Source organism: Acinonyx jubatus, chromosome X, assembly GCF_027475565.1.
Source record: "Acinonyx jubatus isolate Ajub_Pintada_27869175 chromosome X, VMU_Ajub_asm_v1.0, whole genome shotgun sequence".
Lineage (NCBI taxonomy): Eukaryota > Metazoa > Chordata > Mammalia > Carnivora > Felidae > Acinonyx > Acinonyx jubatus.
The window spans coordinates 119,433,263-119,448,325 of record NC_069389.1 but is presented as its reverse complement, the minus strand read 5'-3'; the positions used below and the strand labels follow the sequence as shown (position 1 = coordinate 119,448,325).

The 15,063-nt window shown below is 42.0% G+C and overlaps 1 long non-coding RNA gene across 17 annotated transcripts in view; it reads right to left on the bottom strand.

Moving 5' to 3' along the window:
- Positions 1–15,063, bottom strand: part of LOC106985752 (uncharacterized) — a 277,059-nt gene that overhangs the window by 240,871 nt on the left and 21,125 nt on the right. For 8 of the 17 annotated variants that reach the window (XR_008289887.1, XR_008289888.1, XR_003418186.2 and 5 more), the window contains exon 3: positions 4,501–4,627. The exons of the other annotated variants lie outside the window; for them this stretch is intronic. This is a non-coding gene — a long non-coding RNA (uncharacterized LOC106985752). The remainder of the gene's footprint in view (positions 1–4,500; positions 4,628–15,063) is intronic. 17 annotated transcript variants of the gene reach the window in all.

The following is a 15,063-nucleotide window of genomic DNA, read 5'->3' as shown; positions in this document are numbered from 1 at the left end:
GTCCAGTGCCATGTAAGGGAATGGAAATCAGCCTTTGATTCAATGACCTAGGGCATTAGCTCACATTATATCAATATCCAAATGATACCAGCAGATAAAAATCTAGCATTAACATTTCAGTGTCAGTGGCCTCAGAAAGAGCTTCAACACATGTACCAGATGGATTCACTCTTTTAGATTTAGTTCCTTTCTCTCAGCAAACTCCTGCAACACCAAAGGAATAATTACCGCTCCATGGAATACTGCAGAGTGCTAGCCAAAAAATAAAGTCACATCAATTTAAACCAGCAAATATGAATTTTTGGAAGAGAAGAGCATTCTCTTTCCAGAGGCAATTACTTGTCTCTTCAGAAATGTTTGCCAGTATAAAACCCCCTCCCCCACTGTGGAACTCAAAAAATGAGAATCACAGCAGTGTATCTGCTCGGAAGGGGCTGGAAGTTGCTGGGCAAAGGGGCAGAGATGGCTTTGCATGGAGCCTTGTGCATTGCTAAAGGGTGGATAACCTAAATCTAAAACTCAGGTGCAGCTGAAGGCATACTCCCAAAGGAAAGACAGCAAATGGTAGCATGATTCTCATTTATTCATGTGTGCCCCCAACTGACAATTACAAAGGACTTTTCTATCCATTCCCTTACAGAGCTACCCAACATCTCTGTAAATTAGGCAAGGCAAGGAGCACTAGATCCATTTTACAGATGAGGAAGCTGAGGTGTGATTGCTGGAACAGCAATCTAATGGGCTTCACTTCAGACCTGCTTGTCTCACAACCACAGCATCATCCAGGTGGCAGTGGACACACATTTCCCCCATCTACCAGCCACCTCACCTCAACCACACCAGACACCGCTCTTAATTCTTTAAGGGAAACTGACTGTATCTTAGGTTTGGAGGAAGCTGTTCAAAGCCCTCCACACCCACATCCAACTGCATCCTGGTGCAGGCTGCCAGCTGGTCTAGTAGAATTGTTATTAGGCACTAAAGGAGCCACCTTCACTATGTACCTTCTATATATAAGTCCATGAATGTGCCTCCCTAGCTACTAAAAAGTTTGCTTAAAACAGTTCACTTTGATTCCCTCTTAAAGCAGTAATGGCCCCATCACTACTACTTCCCCACACCCCAAAGAGCCACCAAGACACTGACAGCCACCAAGTACTTCAAAGAGCCATGAATCACCCCCACCCAACCCCCATCCACATGGACATTGTGAACACCTGTCAACAGCATCACTCTTAGACTGGGGCAACCAGGTCCCTGCCCTAGGCATCACACTTTATAGGGCCTTGCTCTGGCCCTGCTCTAGACACACCGCTCCTCATAGAGCAAGGAGTCTATGGGGCCAAGGAACTTGTCTACTCAAACTCTATGCTTCCCTCTTCTAGGCTACTCTCAGAATATCCATGACCTTAAAATTCCCTGTCCATATGCCCCAAGCCTGTGTCTGTGGCCTGTGCCATCCTCTTCCCTAGCTCTGTCTTCCTAAGGATGAACCAAGCCATAGGTGGGAACAACCCTAGGCCTACTAAGGTGTTATGAAGGGTGGCCATGGGGCAGTTGTTGCCCTTCAACCCAGTAATGCTGGAGCTTGAACATGTGAGCTATAATGATCCTTCCCAAACCTGAATGTGACTGTGAATCACCCAGAATCCTATTAAAATCCAGATCCTGGTGAAGTAGGCTTACAGCAGGCCCTGAGAGTCTGCAGTTCTAATAAGCTCTCAAGTACTGCCAATGCTCTGGACTGGGGTCAATACTCTGTGGAGCAAGGCTTGTATCTACAGCACGTGCAGAAGGCCCCTCAGGGTAAGGGACGGAGCCAAGAGGTTAGAGAGAAGGGGGAGCTGGAAGTGAGCCTACAGTTTGCATCCTTGCCACAGGCCCACCAAAGTTAGGAGTAGCCTTGATTTTCATCATGTCAAGAAGTATAAATAGTATGTCAACCAGCTCTGGACACACCAAAGGAAAATGGTCAAGTCAGAAATACCATTTGTCCCTCCTCCCAAGCCCCGACATCCCTGCCATCATCACCTCCCAAGCCAGAAACTGGAAAACCATCCCTGGGGACCCTACACCATGACACATGTCAGTTTTCAACATCAATTTCCCCTTTCCATGGATATTCATACAGTGTTTTACTATGGTGCCACAACACTGGGCTCTCAGAAATCATACATTCCCCCTTCCTCACCACTGGTCAGTATCAAAGACTAAAGACCAGGAATTCAAGTAAGCTACAGAAGACATACTAGATTCTTATGACAACATACCTTCTATCTAGTAATCTCACGTACACCCAGGCCTGAGAGGGAAAGCAGGAAACTAGGTAGAACTGACCCGTTCATACTAACACATAGCTGAGAGGCCATAAAGTCCCAGCTTCAGGCACTGCTCCACTAGCCAGTTTGGGACAATCGACATTCAAGTTACCACACCCACATGAGCAGGCCTGGAGTTTTTCTTCCTTTTATCATTGTAAAGAGAAGGGTAAAAATAAAAATAAATACAAAATCACAGAAATATTGTTTAATTGGAATATTCAACTGGGGGAGTAAACTAGTAAGTGCATTCCCTCAGGCAGTTTTCAAAACTTTTTCAACATGAAATCACTTAAATCCAGTGGCAGTGTGAGCCCATATAAAACAAATGAAAACAAAACTTCCCATACAGTATGAAGTGGGGGTTGGCATCCCAGAGCCCTGTTTTCCTGGGACCCCACTGACTGGTGGTATACACAGAAGCCCAAGGGCAGCTCCAAGAAACCTCTAGTGCTCCAAAGTCCCCTTTTGGAAATCACCAAGGCAGCACATGTCACTTGTGAAGGTCATAATTTCTTCCTAATCTCACTGATTAGCACTCAGGCACAAGAGAAGCAAAAAAAGAAAGAGAAGTCAGATGAAGGAAGGAAGTCATGCCACAGTGGTCTGGGGAGTGGGCCACAGAGCTGCCAAATGTTTAAATAATACATCCAAGTGAAGCCTCGTGATGACTTGAGAAATACAGAGAACTGAGTCTGAGTCCTAATTCTACAGCTAACTCAGTTTGTGACCTTAAATAAGGTCCTTCCCTTCTCTGAGCCTCAGACAAAAGATCCAGATGGCCTCTGTCCAGCTCTGACACTGAGGATTTTATGATTTTTCAGGATTCCATATTTAAGTGAAGATTCATGGTCATATCATCCATCACAGATAGATGCTAGAGGAAAATAAATAAAGGAAACCTTTATGTTGTTCTGCTGGCACAGTTCTGTGCTTTCGTTCAGAAGCTCAAAGCATTTTAATAGCTTATTCCGTTGGATCCGTAGGAGAAAAACAAAAAGGAAATTAATCTTGAAGAAATCATATGTCTGCAATCTTTGAATATCTCTTACTCAGTAGCGTTCCAGCTACTTCTGTGCGTTGCCAGTCCTTACTGATTTCTAGACAGAAGGAGAGAAAATAGAGTTTGACTTTTGGTGGAGAGGGAGGTGGTCTTTAGGGTATAAGACTGAGGAGACAGAGAGACCATCAGAAAGTATTTGCAGTAATATAAATAAGAGAAGATGTGAACCTGAACCAGAGTCATGTCAATGGAGAGGACAGATTCAAGTGGTATTCAGGAAGACACACTGACAGGACTGAATGCTGGAGTTGAGGAGGACAGAGGGCAAAACGAAGGCGAAGTGTCTTACCTGGATGATGACAGGCATGACAGTGCCATTATTCAAGCTATGACTAAGAAGGGAAAAGATTTGGGAGGCAGGCTGATGAATTAAATCTTGGAATGTTGACCGGGAAGGGCCTGTGGACCATCAGGTGGAAATGTCCAGCCTATATGTGGGCATACTGTGATAGGTCCTACAGGCCTAGGCAGGACCACATGTGGTCATAAGATTAATCTGGAAGTTCTCAGCACATTGAGCTCCTGCCTCCCTGTATTTCTGCTACATTGCCTCCTTTATTCATTAAAATATTTAGAGCCTCTACTTACTTTGCTAGGCAAGGAGATCCAGGGATGAATATAAATAGACAAGGTCTCTGTCCTTGTATAGCGTATAGACTGGCAGGGGAGACAATTAACAAGAAAAAAGATACAAGTATCATTTTCAATTGTGACAAATACTATGAAGGAAACACATGGGTACAGTGATCAAGAATACCAGAGGGAGGAAGGGGGACCTCTTGAAAAGGCCTTTAAACCAAGACTTGAACAGCATTCCTGGACAAGAAACAGAATATGCAAAGACCTAGAAGCAGGAAGAATCTTGTCACCAAGCTGGATTACCCACTAACGTGGGTTCTGTGGTATGCCTAGAGTATTTGCTGCTGCTGTTACTGATATTTAAATGATAGTAGAACACTTGATGCCTATGACACGGTATTTAACAACTGTAACACTGATGTGACTGGAGAGTGATGGTTACATGAGTCAGGTAGAACATTAACTTGCACAACACTTAAACAAAATTGTCACAGAGCTCTGTATTCCATTACTAATAGCTCCGATTGCCTTCAAACTCACCAGCTCACTGAAGTCACACTCTGGGCAAAGTCACCATTCTGTAGGCTTTCAGTCAAACACTGTTACTGAGGAAGTTGATACTTAAAATAACAGTCCTTTTAATGATTAAATAGAGGGTTGGCACAAACTGCAAAACAGAAAAAAAAAATTCTATGTAGCCATTGGGGAAAAGAGAAGTAGGTTGTGTTTTGCAATTCCTTCCTGGTGGGTTTGCAATTATTCCACAGCATGACAGCTAAAATGCCTAAGAAATCACTTACCTGAATCTCAATAATAATTAGTTCTCTATCCTTTGTATGTTCACTGTGAGTTCTGTTGACCTCACCACATGGAAAGACGGAGTTTACCCATTTACAGTTCTAAGTATTTATTCCTTGCAGTGTGCTGGGGGTTGAACAATTTCTGGCCAGCAGTGTGTATTTTAACTGGAATGTTTAAGATGCATCAGTTGAATAATTAATGTATAAATCTTATCCGGCTGGGTAAGAAAAATGAAAACAAGCTTTACTTGTTATAGACATAGATTTAGCTATGTTAAAGTGTTTCTGCTTTTAAGACAAGCCTCTATGTCAAAAAAGGCAAATGACAGAAACGCTACTCTTTGTAGGGCAATTAAAAAGGAAATTAACAAATTGTGCTAATTTGTCATGCTGGTAATTTGTCTGCAAATTGTGGTGTTGCAGCATTACAATTTGGGTGTGGGACAGCATGCAAATGAGAACTCACCAGCACTTACCAAACTATTGGCTTCTTCCCTTGTTTGTAAAAGTACTCAGAAATGCACAGCCTGCCTGTGGTAAGCTGTAATTAAGGCTATTTTTTTATAATTAAGGACAATTTTTTAAATTCACATTTTAAAGTCCACTAGCAGCCCCTTACATCTTTGTCTTACCCCGGCAGGACTGACAGGATGGTGCCCATCTATCGCCATTCAGAAAGGGCAGCTCATCTTACCACAGTCCTCAGCCAATGACCCATGTGTGATTTGGGCAAAGGACTAAAGCTCTCCCGTGTGCTGGTGCTGTGTGCATCACTAGGGGCTATCAGCTCCGTAAGAGTACCTGCAGTGCAGCGGGCCTCTGGTCTAATACCACTACGTAAGCTATCGCATATGCAGAGGCCAAGAAGAACAACTGCTCAACCCTAGTCACTTTGCTTCATGCCATTCCCACAAACGCTAAATGGCCCAACGAAACAGACTATCTTCAACACCCCTGGCTCTGGCAAGCAAGCAAGGGAAAGGATTTGACTATTGATAGTTTGATTTTGACTTTGGGGCTTTCCATAGGTTCAGGTCAAATGTAGTGCTGCGGGTGTATTTCTTTCCAAGTAAAACAAGCCAAATGTCAAAGGCCACAGAATTCTTTTCTATGCTTTAGAACTCACAACTGAAAGATGAACCATATGTCTTTACCTCCTCAATCCCCATTTTATATACAGGGAAACTGAGGCTCTCAAAGATTAGATGACTTGTCTAAGATTTCATGGGCAATCACTGGCAGAGCACTGGCTAAAAACCCAGAGTACTGGTGCCTCCCGGCAATGCTCTTTCCAACACACTACATCACCTCCTCAAGTCGGTCTATCAGAAAATAAATGTCCAAGCAGTGAGCTGTGTGGAGTAATTAACTGGTATAAAGACACATCTATGAAGCTATAGATGAACATGAACTCCAAGGCTTCTATAGAGCAGCCTGATTATCGATCTGCTTAGCTTCCCTCCATGGTCAGACCAAAGCTTAACAACCTGCTGGAATACCATGGCCCAACTTTAGGCTTGGACTTTACCCCATTGCTCCTTGTGTCTGTTACCCCCGATTCTGACCCATCTTCCTGTGGTCTAGTTCATGACCTAACACTCCATGGCTTTCCACTTGGGCTTGTTCATAGATTCTCTTTCTCCCTTCTTCCCAACATCCATCTCAACCATATTCCCTGCGAATCTTCCACCTCTACTGTTACCCCTCCGAGACCTGTCATCTCAGAAGATTAGGTACAGGTTACCACAGGCCTTCTTCCTTGATCCACCAGGTCCTGTAGATGAGGACCAGGGGCATGGAGTGAGGTGGAGAAGGTAAGCATAATTAAACACTTACTGTTTCAAAATATCAAGAAGCTTCACTCAACCAACCCTTGGCATCGCTACATGCAATGAAAATGTGTAATCAAAAGCTAACCCAGGGCCTTCCAAGACTGTGAAGTGCCTGCTGAATGAAAAAGATGAAAGTAAGCTGCTCCCACAATTAGGGCTGAGTGCATTTTCTCATATTCTTGCTTTTCAAAGCTGTTCACCTATATATGGCTTACAGTAACTTTTTCCCAGCTAGAATATTTGCTAGATATGAAATTACTATCATTTGGGAACAAGTGTTTTGGTGATGTTCTTAAAAGAGCCAGGAAGCGGGGTACCTGGCTGGCTCAGTCAGTAGAGCATGAGATTCTTGATCTCAGGGTCATGAGTTCAGACCCCACATTGAGCACAGACCTTACTGAAAAACGAACAAACAAACGAACAAATAAATAATAAATAACAAAAATAAAAGAGCCTGGAAGTCATCTAAACTATCAGTCATAAAGATAAGTCCTCATCAAATGGCATGGGTGGACATCTACCATTTAGAAAAATAATCTCTGTGTGTAGAAAGTTAGCAAGAAAACTAGGCCTCCTTTTAGCAAATGTGTGTTACACTAATAATTGGCAATAAAATAAATACATAAAAATATAATTCTTTTCAAACTATTGCTGAATTAGTGATAATTCAATCACGGGCTGGCATATTTTACCTTTCTTCTATTTAAAAAACACCAACAACAGGTTTCTGAGCAAATTAAGAGTATAAACATGAGCTCTTAGGGGATGTTTAACCCAGTTCAGAGAACAACCTGTTTCTAAGCTCTCTGACAACATTCATTTGCATAGAAATAATTAGTGTGCTAATTTCAAATGATCTTTACCTACTCATTGTAGCATACTCTAGCAAGACCTCTGCTTGGCAATGTTGTTAGCTGTTTGTAATATCATTTCTGCTTGCAAATAATAAAAATCAATCACTTTAAAGTAACCTATAACTCAGAATTGTCAAGACGTTAGAATGCCCACACCCCACCCCCGTACTGCTGGTCTGTATGAGAGAGGCCTTAACTGCACCACACAGACACATTTTAGCATCCACCAAATCCTCATTAAAGAGAATTTAAAACAAAATGTCTATAAATGCTCCATGCAGTAAGATCTGAAGCAGGCTGCCTAGTTATTAAGGGTATATAAACCAAGACTCCACCTAGGAACCAAAATGCCCAGAGCTTTAAGAGATTTTCAAGAAAAAGAAATAACCATGCACCTATATTGCTTTTACAATTCAAAAAAAAATCTAAGTAGTGTAAAAATGTTCAGAAATAAGGGTTGAGAAGTATTCTAGTAACTCAAACACTATCTGAGCCACAAGAGAGCTGAGGTCATCCAGGGCGACACCACCCTTGGCAACAAAACTCTCAGCAGAAGCTCAGAAACCTAGCTCTGCTTAAACACCTCAAGAGTCTCAGACCTTCCCCTCTCCCAAAACTCTTCCCATCATCCAACAGCTCCAAGCATTAGACAGTCTTTCCTTACACTAAGTCAAAGTCTGCCTCCCTATAATTCCCACATATTGGTCCAAGTTTCTTGGGGGAGGGAAACCAATGTTTTTCTGGTTCTTTACGTGGTGTTTTTTGCATGCATGTTCTCACTGGATCTTCCCAATAACTCTGTGAGGCAGATATTCCTACAACCCTTGCCTTATAGATGAAGCCTGGAGGCTGAGAGGCTTGGTGACTGCTCAGGGTTGCAGAACGGTGAAGCAGCAGAGGCAGGGCTTCAATTCACATTCCCTAACTCCACCTTCTATGCCTTTTTCGTTCTCCCACTTTGCCTTACTGACACTTTGAAAACAAACAAAAAGGTTCTGATTTTTCACAAGAACAACCCCTGAAGACAAAAAGGGAAAGAATAATTGAAGGTGCACTCTCCACACACTCTCTGAGAGATCTCTGCCACTCACATGACTTCAAATCCACCATACAGAGCAGCTCAGGTCTATTATCTCCAGCCCAGGCAATCATCCTGAGCTCTGAAACTAAATAGCCACCCTCCCATCTAGATGTCCTACAGTACCTCAAATATAGCAGATTCCATGCTGAATTTATCAATTATTCCCCCATTCTCTCTCCACACTCCATTTATGGTCTTGGTCAGAAATACCACCCTCTACCCAAGAAGCCATGCCAGAAACCTGGAGAATTAGCCTAGACACCTCTCTTCCATAACGTCATAAGGATTCCACCACTTTGAAATCTCTTTTGATCTGCCTCTTCCTCTCCAACCCCACTGCTACTGCCTTATTCTATCCACCATGAACTCTCAATTCAACATGCTGCTGGAGTCTCTGTGCCTCCAGGAGCATTCCTCTCAAATCGACCTGCCTCCATGTACATCGTCACCAAAGTGATCCAATATGACAATCTATGTCCCTCCCCTGCTACCAACCTTCCAATAGCTTCCTGTTGCCTCCAGAAGTAATTGTTAGGGGCACCTGGGTGGCGCAGTTGGTTGAGTGCCCGATTCTTGATTTTGGCTCAGGTCATGATCTCACAGTTTGTGAGTTTAAGCCCCGCATCAGGCTCTTCGTTGACTGTCAGAAGGCTGCTTGGGATTCTCTCTCTCCCTCTCTCTGTTCCTCCCCCACTTGTGCTCCCTCTCTCTCCAAATAAATAAATAAACTTTATTTTTTTTTTAAAGAGGTGATTGTTAAACGCAGCTCATCGAGAAATCACTGGGCATGTGGGTAAGACATCTTTATATTTTTTAAGTGCCCTGGGCGATTTGAATGAGTCAGCAGTGTTTGGGAACTAATGGTGTACCAGGCAAAGTTTACACCTTCAATGACCTGGTTCCTGCCTACCTGTCTAGTCACCATTCCTGCCACTTCCCCCTTGGCAATGAACACTCCAGCAGTCCCAGAATATACCATGTTGGGTCACACCTCTGTGTCCCCACTGATGCTGACCTCTCAGCCTAGATGTTCTTTCTACTTTTGGCCAACCTCTACTGAACCTTCAAATTTTAACTGAGGTGTCACTTCTTCAAGAAGCCTTTCATGACCTCATTAGACTGGATTAGGCACCTTTCCTCTGTGACCCCATAGCATTGCACGGAGTTCTCTATTCTAACACTTAGCACATTGTGTTGAGATTATTTCCTCATGTGTCTGGCTTCTTGACAAACCTGTAAGCTCCTTGAAAGCAAGAAATATGTTTATTTATCACTGTCAAGTGCCTGTCACATAATAAGTGCTTAGTAAATGTCAACCTGCAATGGGTCTAATTTTAAGTTGAGGCTCTACACTGACTAACTAGATTTGGATTTTAGGAAGTTCAATTCATCTGCTTGGGACTCAGTTCCCATATCTGTAAAACAGCATAATAAATCCCCATGCTCATTCATATGCCAAACATGTGAATGTCTACTAAGTGCCAGGTACTGGTTTGTGTGAAGATCGAATGAATAAATTAATATATGTGAAGTTTTTCTGTAAACTGTTACACAGTATTGCAAAGACATTTCTGCAATTGTAGTTTTTCCTTAGTCTCTCTGAACCAGAAATAACAATCTCATTCCATGAGACCAAAGTCTACTGAATGATAATCTCCAGTAGGCTCACCAAGGTATCAGGGTAAGAAAGCCACTTAGTCCATAAGGAAGTGCACTGGCCTAACTAGGACTGGAGGTCCACTCTGGGAAAGCATAAGAGAGTGAGAACCCGCTCTAGCAGGGGCAGTGCTAATATCCCAAGGACACAGGCTTCACAGCTGAGCATTACTGAAAAAAGGTCACTAAGCCACAATCCTCCCCAGTGACTTCTACCTGTGCTCAGGTTTCCATGATAAAGGGTGTAAAGCCCAATGCAGCATGCTAGACGGGCTCAACAACCCAACTTCCTAAGACTCTTCCAGGTCTTCCTGAAGCCTGTTTACTCAGGTGAGTAATAGGTCCCCTGAGATTTTCCTGGGGATCTAACTCCCAGGGGTAGCAGTCTTAAAGTTCAGTCCCACAGAGCCCAGGGAAACCAAATTGATTTGCTGACCCTGAGGAATCTGAGCCCAGATGAGCTCTGGGCTATTCTCTACCAAACTGCACTATTGTCCCTGAGGGCTTATATCTTACAGGTCCAGAAGGGACCATAAACTCCCTCAAAGCCCTTGGACTAGAGGTTCTTTGGCATGTTCTAAGCTACTACTCTCTCCTATGGAGCTGTTCATCCTCTAGGAGGAGGTCCCAGCCCACAGATTACTTCTTAGAATCCCAAACCCTACAGATATCGGGCAATGACACCATGTGGCATAATGTCCACCCCCCTAAAGGAAACTGATCTCTCATTGCCCAAGAAGTAACTCTTAGAGTGGGGGAGCTATCAGAAGTTATGCCAAGAGCTAAGCAAAGAGGGGATGGAGATTTCTTTCATGTACAGAGCCCTTAGAAAGCATCAAGTCCACATTCACTGAAACAGGTTCTTATCAGTCATCCCCTCTAATACCAGCCAGGTGATCATGTCTACCTCCAAGAAAACGAAAGGTTTGAGCTTGCCGACTAGGAGAGAAAATAAAAGACATGAAATCTGTGGTATCATATTATTTCACACTCAGTGCCACATAGAGTTAGACTTCAGGGACCACAATTCAGTCCATGGAACATCTTAATCATTCATTCAATAAATATTTACTGAGCACTTATTATATTGCTGGAAAAACAGCCACAATCTGTCCTTGGAGAGCTCACAGCCTAGGAGGGAAGACAGACACATAAACAAAAGAATTATGATATGACATTATGTGAAGCACAGAAGAATCTCAGAGCTGGATGTAGTTCATTGTTCTGGAAAAAGGCTTTTCCAAGTAGGGGACACCCAGACAGGGTTTGTGAAGAACAAAAGCAGACAGGGCAGGCAAAGGAGTCTGAGCACAGGGAACATGTTAAACATCCCGGAATATTGCTGGAGCCTAAGATAAGATGGGGGTGGGAGAATAAGGTGAAATGAAAGTAAAGAAGTAAGTAAGAAGCACATGGATATGCCAGGCTAAAGAGCTGGAACTATATACCTTTAGGAAAGTGAGGCACCACCAGGGAAATTCGAAATTTTTCCTGTTTTTATTTTGTTGTTTATTGTTTTTGTTTTTGTTTGTTCTTTGCAGTGAAATGCCATGACTAAATGTTCGGTTTGGAAAACCACTTTGTGTCAGTGGACAGAGTAGAGGGGGTTGCGGGGGCATGGCAAGAAACTAGAAACAGGTGCAGCACCTGGCTGGCTCAGTCGGTTGAACATGTGACTCTTAAATCTCGGGGTTGTGAGTGCAAGCCGCATGGTGGGTGTAGAATTACTTAGAAACAAAATTTAAAAAAAATTTTTTAATTGTGCTTTGTAAAGGACATTGTTAAGAGAATGAAAAAAGAAACGAGAAATATTTGCAAAATACATATCTGATAAAGGACCTATATCTAAAATATACAAAGAACGCTGAACACAACAATGAGCAAAAAACCCAATTTAAAAATAGGCAAAGGATCTGAACAAAAACTTCACAAAGAAGATATACAGATGGTAAGATGCTCCATATTATGTGTCATCAGTGAATTGCGAATTAAAACAATGAGATACTACTACACACCTATTGGAATGGATAAAATCCAAACGATTGACACATCAAATGCTAGCAAGGATGCCAAGCAACAGGAACTCTCATTCCTTACTAGAGAAAATGTGAAATGCTTTAGCCACTGTGGAAGACAGTTTGGCAGTTTCTTACGAGACAAGGCATACTCTTACCATATGATCTAACAATTGTGCTCCTTGATATTTACCCAAAAGTGTTGAAAACTTAGGTCCATGCAAAAACCTGCACACAGATGTTTAGAGCAACTTTATTCAGAGTTGCCAAAACCTGGCAGCAAGCAAGATCTCCTTCAGTATGGGAATGGACAAAATAAACTATGGTCTATCCAGACAATGGCATATCATTCAGCCCGCAAAAGGAATGAACCCTCAAGCCATGAAAAAGACTATGGAGGAACCTTAAATGCATACCACCAAGTGAAAGAAACCAATGTGAAAAGGCTCCATACTGTATGATTCCAACTACATGACATTCTGGGAAAGGCAAAACCATGGAGACAGTAAACAGAGCAGTGGTGGCTAGAAGTTCTGGCAGAGGAGGGAAGGACTGCACTATAAATCCCCTGTACTCCAACTATTCATCAAACTACTCTATAGGATACTTGTCATGGACGATACGTGACATTTTGCTCTTGTCAAAACTCACAGAACTACAACACAAAGCATGGACCCTAATGTAAACTGTGAACTTTAGTTAATAATATCAACATTGACTCATTAATTATAACAAATGTATCACACCAATGCAAGATGTTAGTGGGGAAGACTATGGTCAGGAGAGCATACAGGAGAGGAAAGTATATGGGAACACTATACTATCTGCTCAATTATCTGCAAACCCAAAAGTGCTCTAAAACAATAAAGGTCTATTAAAAAAAAAAACAAAGAGAGAATGAAGTACTAGTACACGTTACAACTGGGTGAATCTTGGAAGCTTGATGCTAAGTGAGAGAAGGCAGTCACAAAAGACCACATATTGTGTGATTCCATTTATATGAAAGGTCTAGAGTAGGCACATGTAGAGAGACAGAAAACAGATTAAAGGCTGTCTAGGGCTGGTAGGACTAACAGGAAACGGAGAGTGAGTGCTAATGGCTATGGAGTTTCTTTGTTGTTGTTGTTGTTTTTTTAATGTTTTAAAATTTACGGTGGCAATTGTGGTGATGGTCATAGAACTCTGAATATACTAGAAACTACTTTAAAACGGATGAAGTGTATGGCATGGGGATTACATCTCCCTGAAGCTTGAAAAATGCTAATAAATTTGAAAATCTTAATAAAATGGATGTTTTTCTAGGAAACAGCAAATTGTAATCACAAAGAAGTAGAGAACATGGGGCAAACCATGTTGTTAGAAGTCATTTCCTTCAATGGTTACTACAGCACCTAGATAGTTTTATGGGCAAGTTCTTTCTAATTTACAAGGAACCAATAATTCCCATGCTCTGAAAGTAGTTCCCGGTATACAGAAATAGAAGGAAAAAAGCCCCATATGTTTTATAAAACTAAGTTATCCTGTCCATAAAACTTGGTGAATACACACATAAACACGCAGAGAGAGAAAACTGAAAGCTAACAGTTACAAATAGAGATGCAAAAATCCTAAATAAAATGCCAGCAAACCAAACCTGGTAAGACAAGAATATTACACCATAAGCAAAAGGGGATTTCCAGGACTGCAATTTAAAGTAAGACCTTGGATTAAGAGTAACTTATTGTGTGAGTGTTCTTCAAGACAGGCAAAATTTTGTAATAAATTTTACCTTGACAAACGAGTGATGTCTTGCAATACAAGTAGTATGTGATGCCAAACGTCACATGATCACAACTGAGCCAATGGTTCTTCTCTCTCTCTCTCACTCTCTCTCTCTCTTGCTGTGGGATTGTGGGTGATCATCTCTCATGCTCGGATGCTCGGTCTCAGGCCACAGTGTTTGGCAGAAATCAGTAATTTTTCAGAACTCTGGAAGGTGTCCACAACTGGCACTAGTGTATTTTTTGTCACTTCAAAGCACCTATGGACAGTCCTTTGCTTTTGCACACAAGAGTAAGCTTAGGAATGCTTTGCTTCCTTCTAGGTCAGGCTGCCTGCAGATAGAGACCCTTTCCTCTGCTGCCTTATTGCCCGTTACATTAAATACAGTATATGACAAGAGTTTATTAATACTGCACTGTAGTCAACATCCATGCAAGCATATACAATGGCCTCATGCAGGAAAAGGCTCCATTGAGCCAATAGATAGCAGTGATTCCATTACTGATAGTGAAAGTCGTCCTACACAATAACCCTCCTCTCTCTCATCTCCCTCACACCAGCCACGAAGGTTTTCAAAGGTAAGTGCAGGTTAATTTGTTTATTTTTCTTTATATTTTGTATTTTCTTTATTATTTTGTATTATGTTATAGTATTGTAATCACTTTTATATCAATATTTTTGGGTTGTGGAACAAATCGTCTAAGTTTCCATTATTTCTTATGGGGAAATTCGCTTTGATCTACAAGTGCTTTGGATTACAAGCATATCTCTGGAACGAATTATGCTTGCAAACTAAGGTTTTACTTGTATTAGGAAATCTAGACATATAGTTCATCACAACAAATAGCCAAAAGAGAAAACCAGCATGGATGACAAAGAATTGATATTTTAAATTTATTTTAAAAATCTCTTCAGTAGGGGTGCCTGGGTGGCTCAGTTGGTTAAGCATCAAACTCTTAATAATTTTGGCTCAGGTCCTGATGTCACCATCATGAGATCGAGCCCTTCATTGGGCTCTGTACTGACAGCGTGGAGCCTACTTGGTGTTCTCTCTCTCCCTCTCTCTCTCTCTCTCTGCCCCTTCCCTGCTCATGCATATGCTCT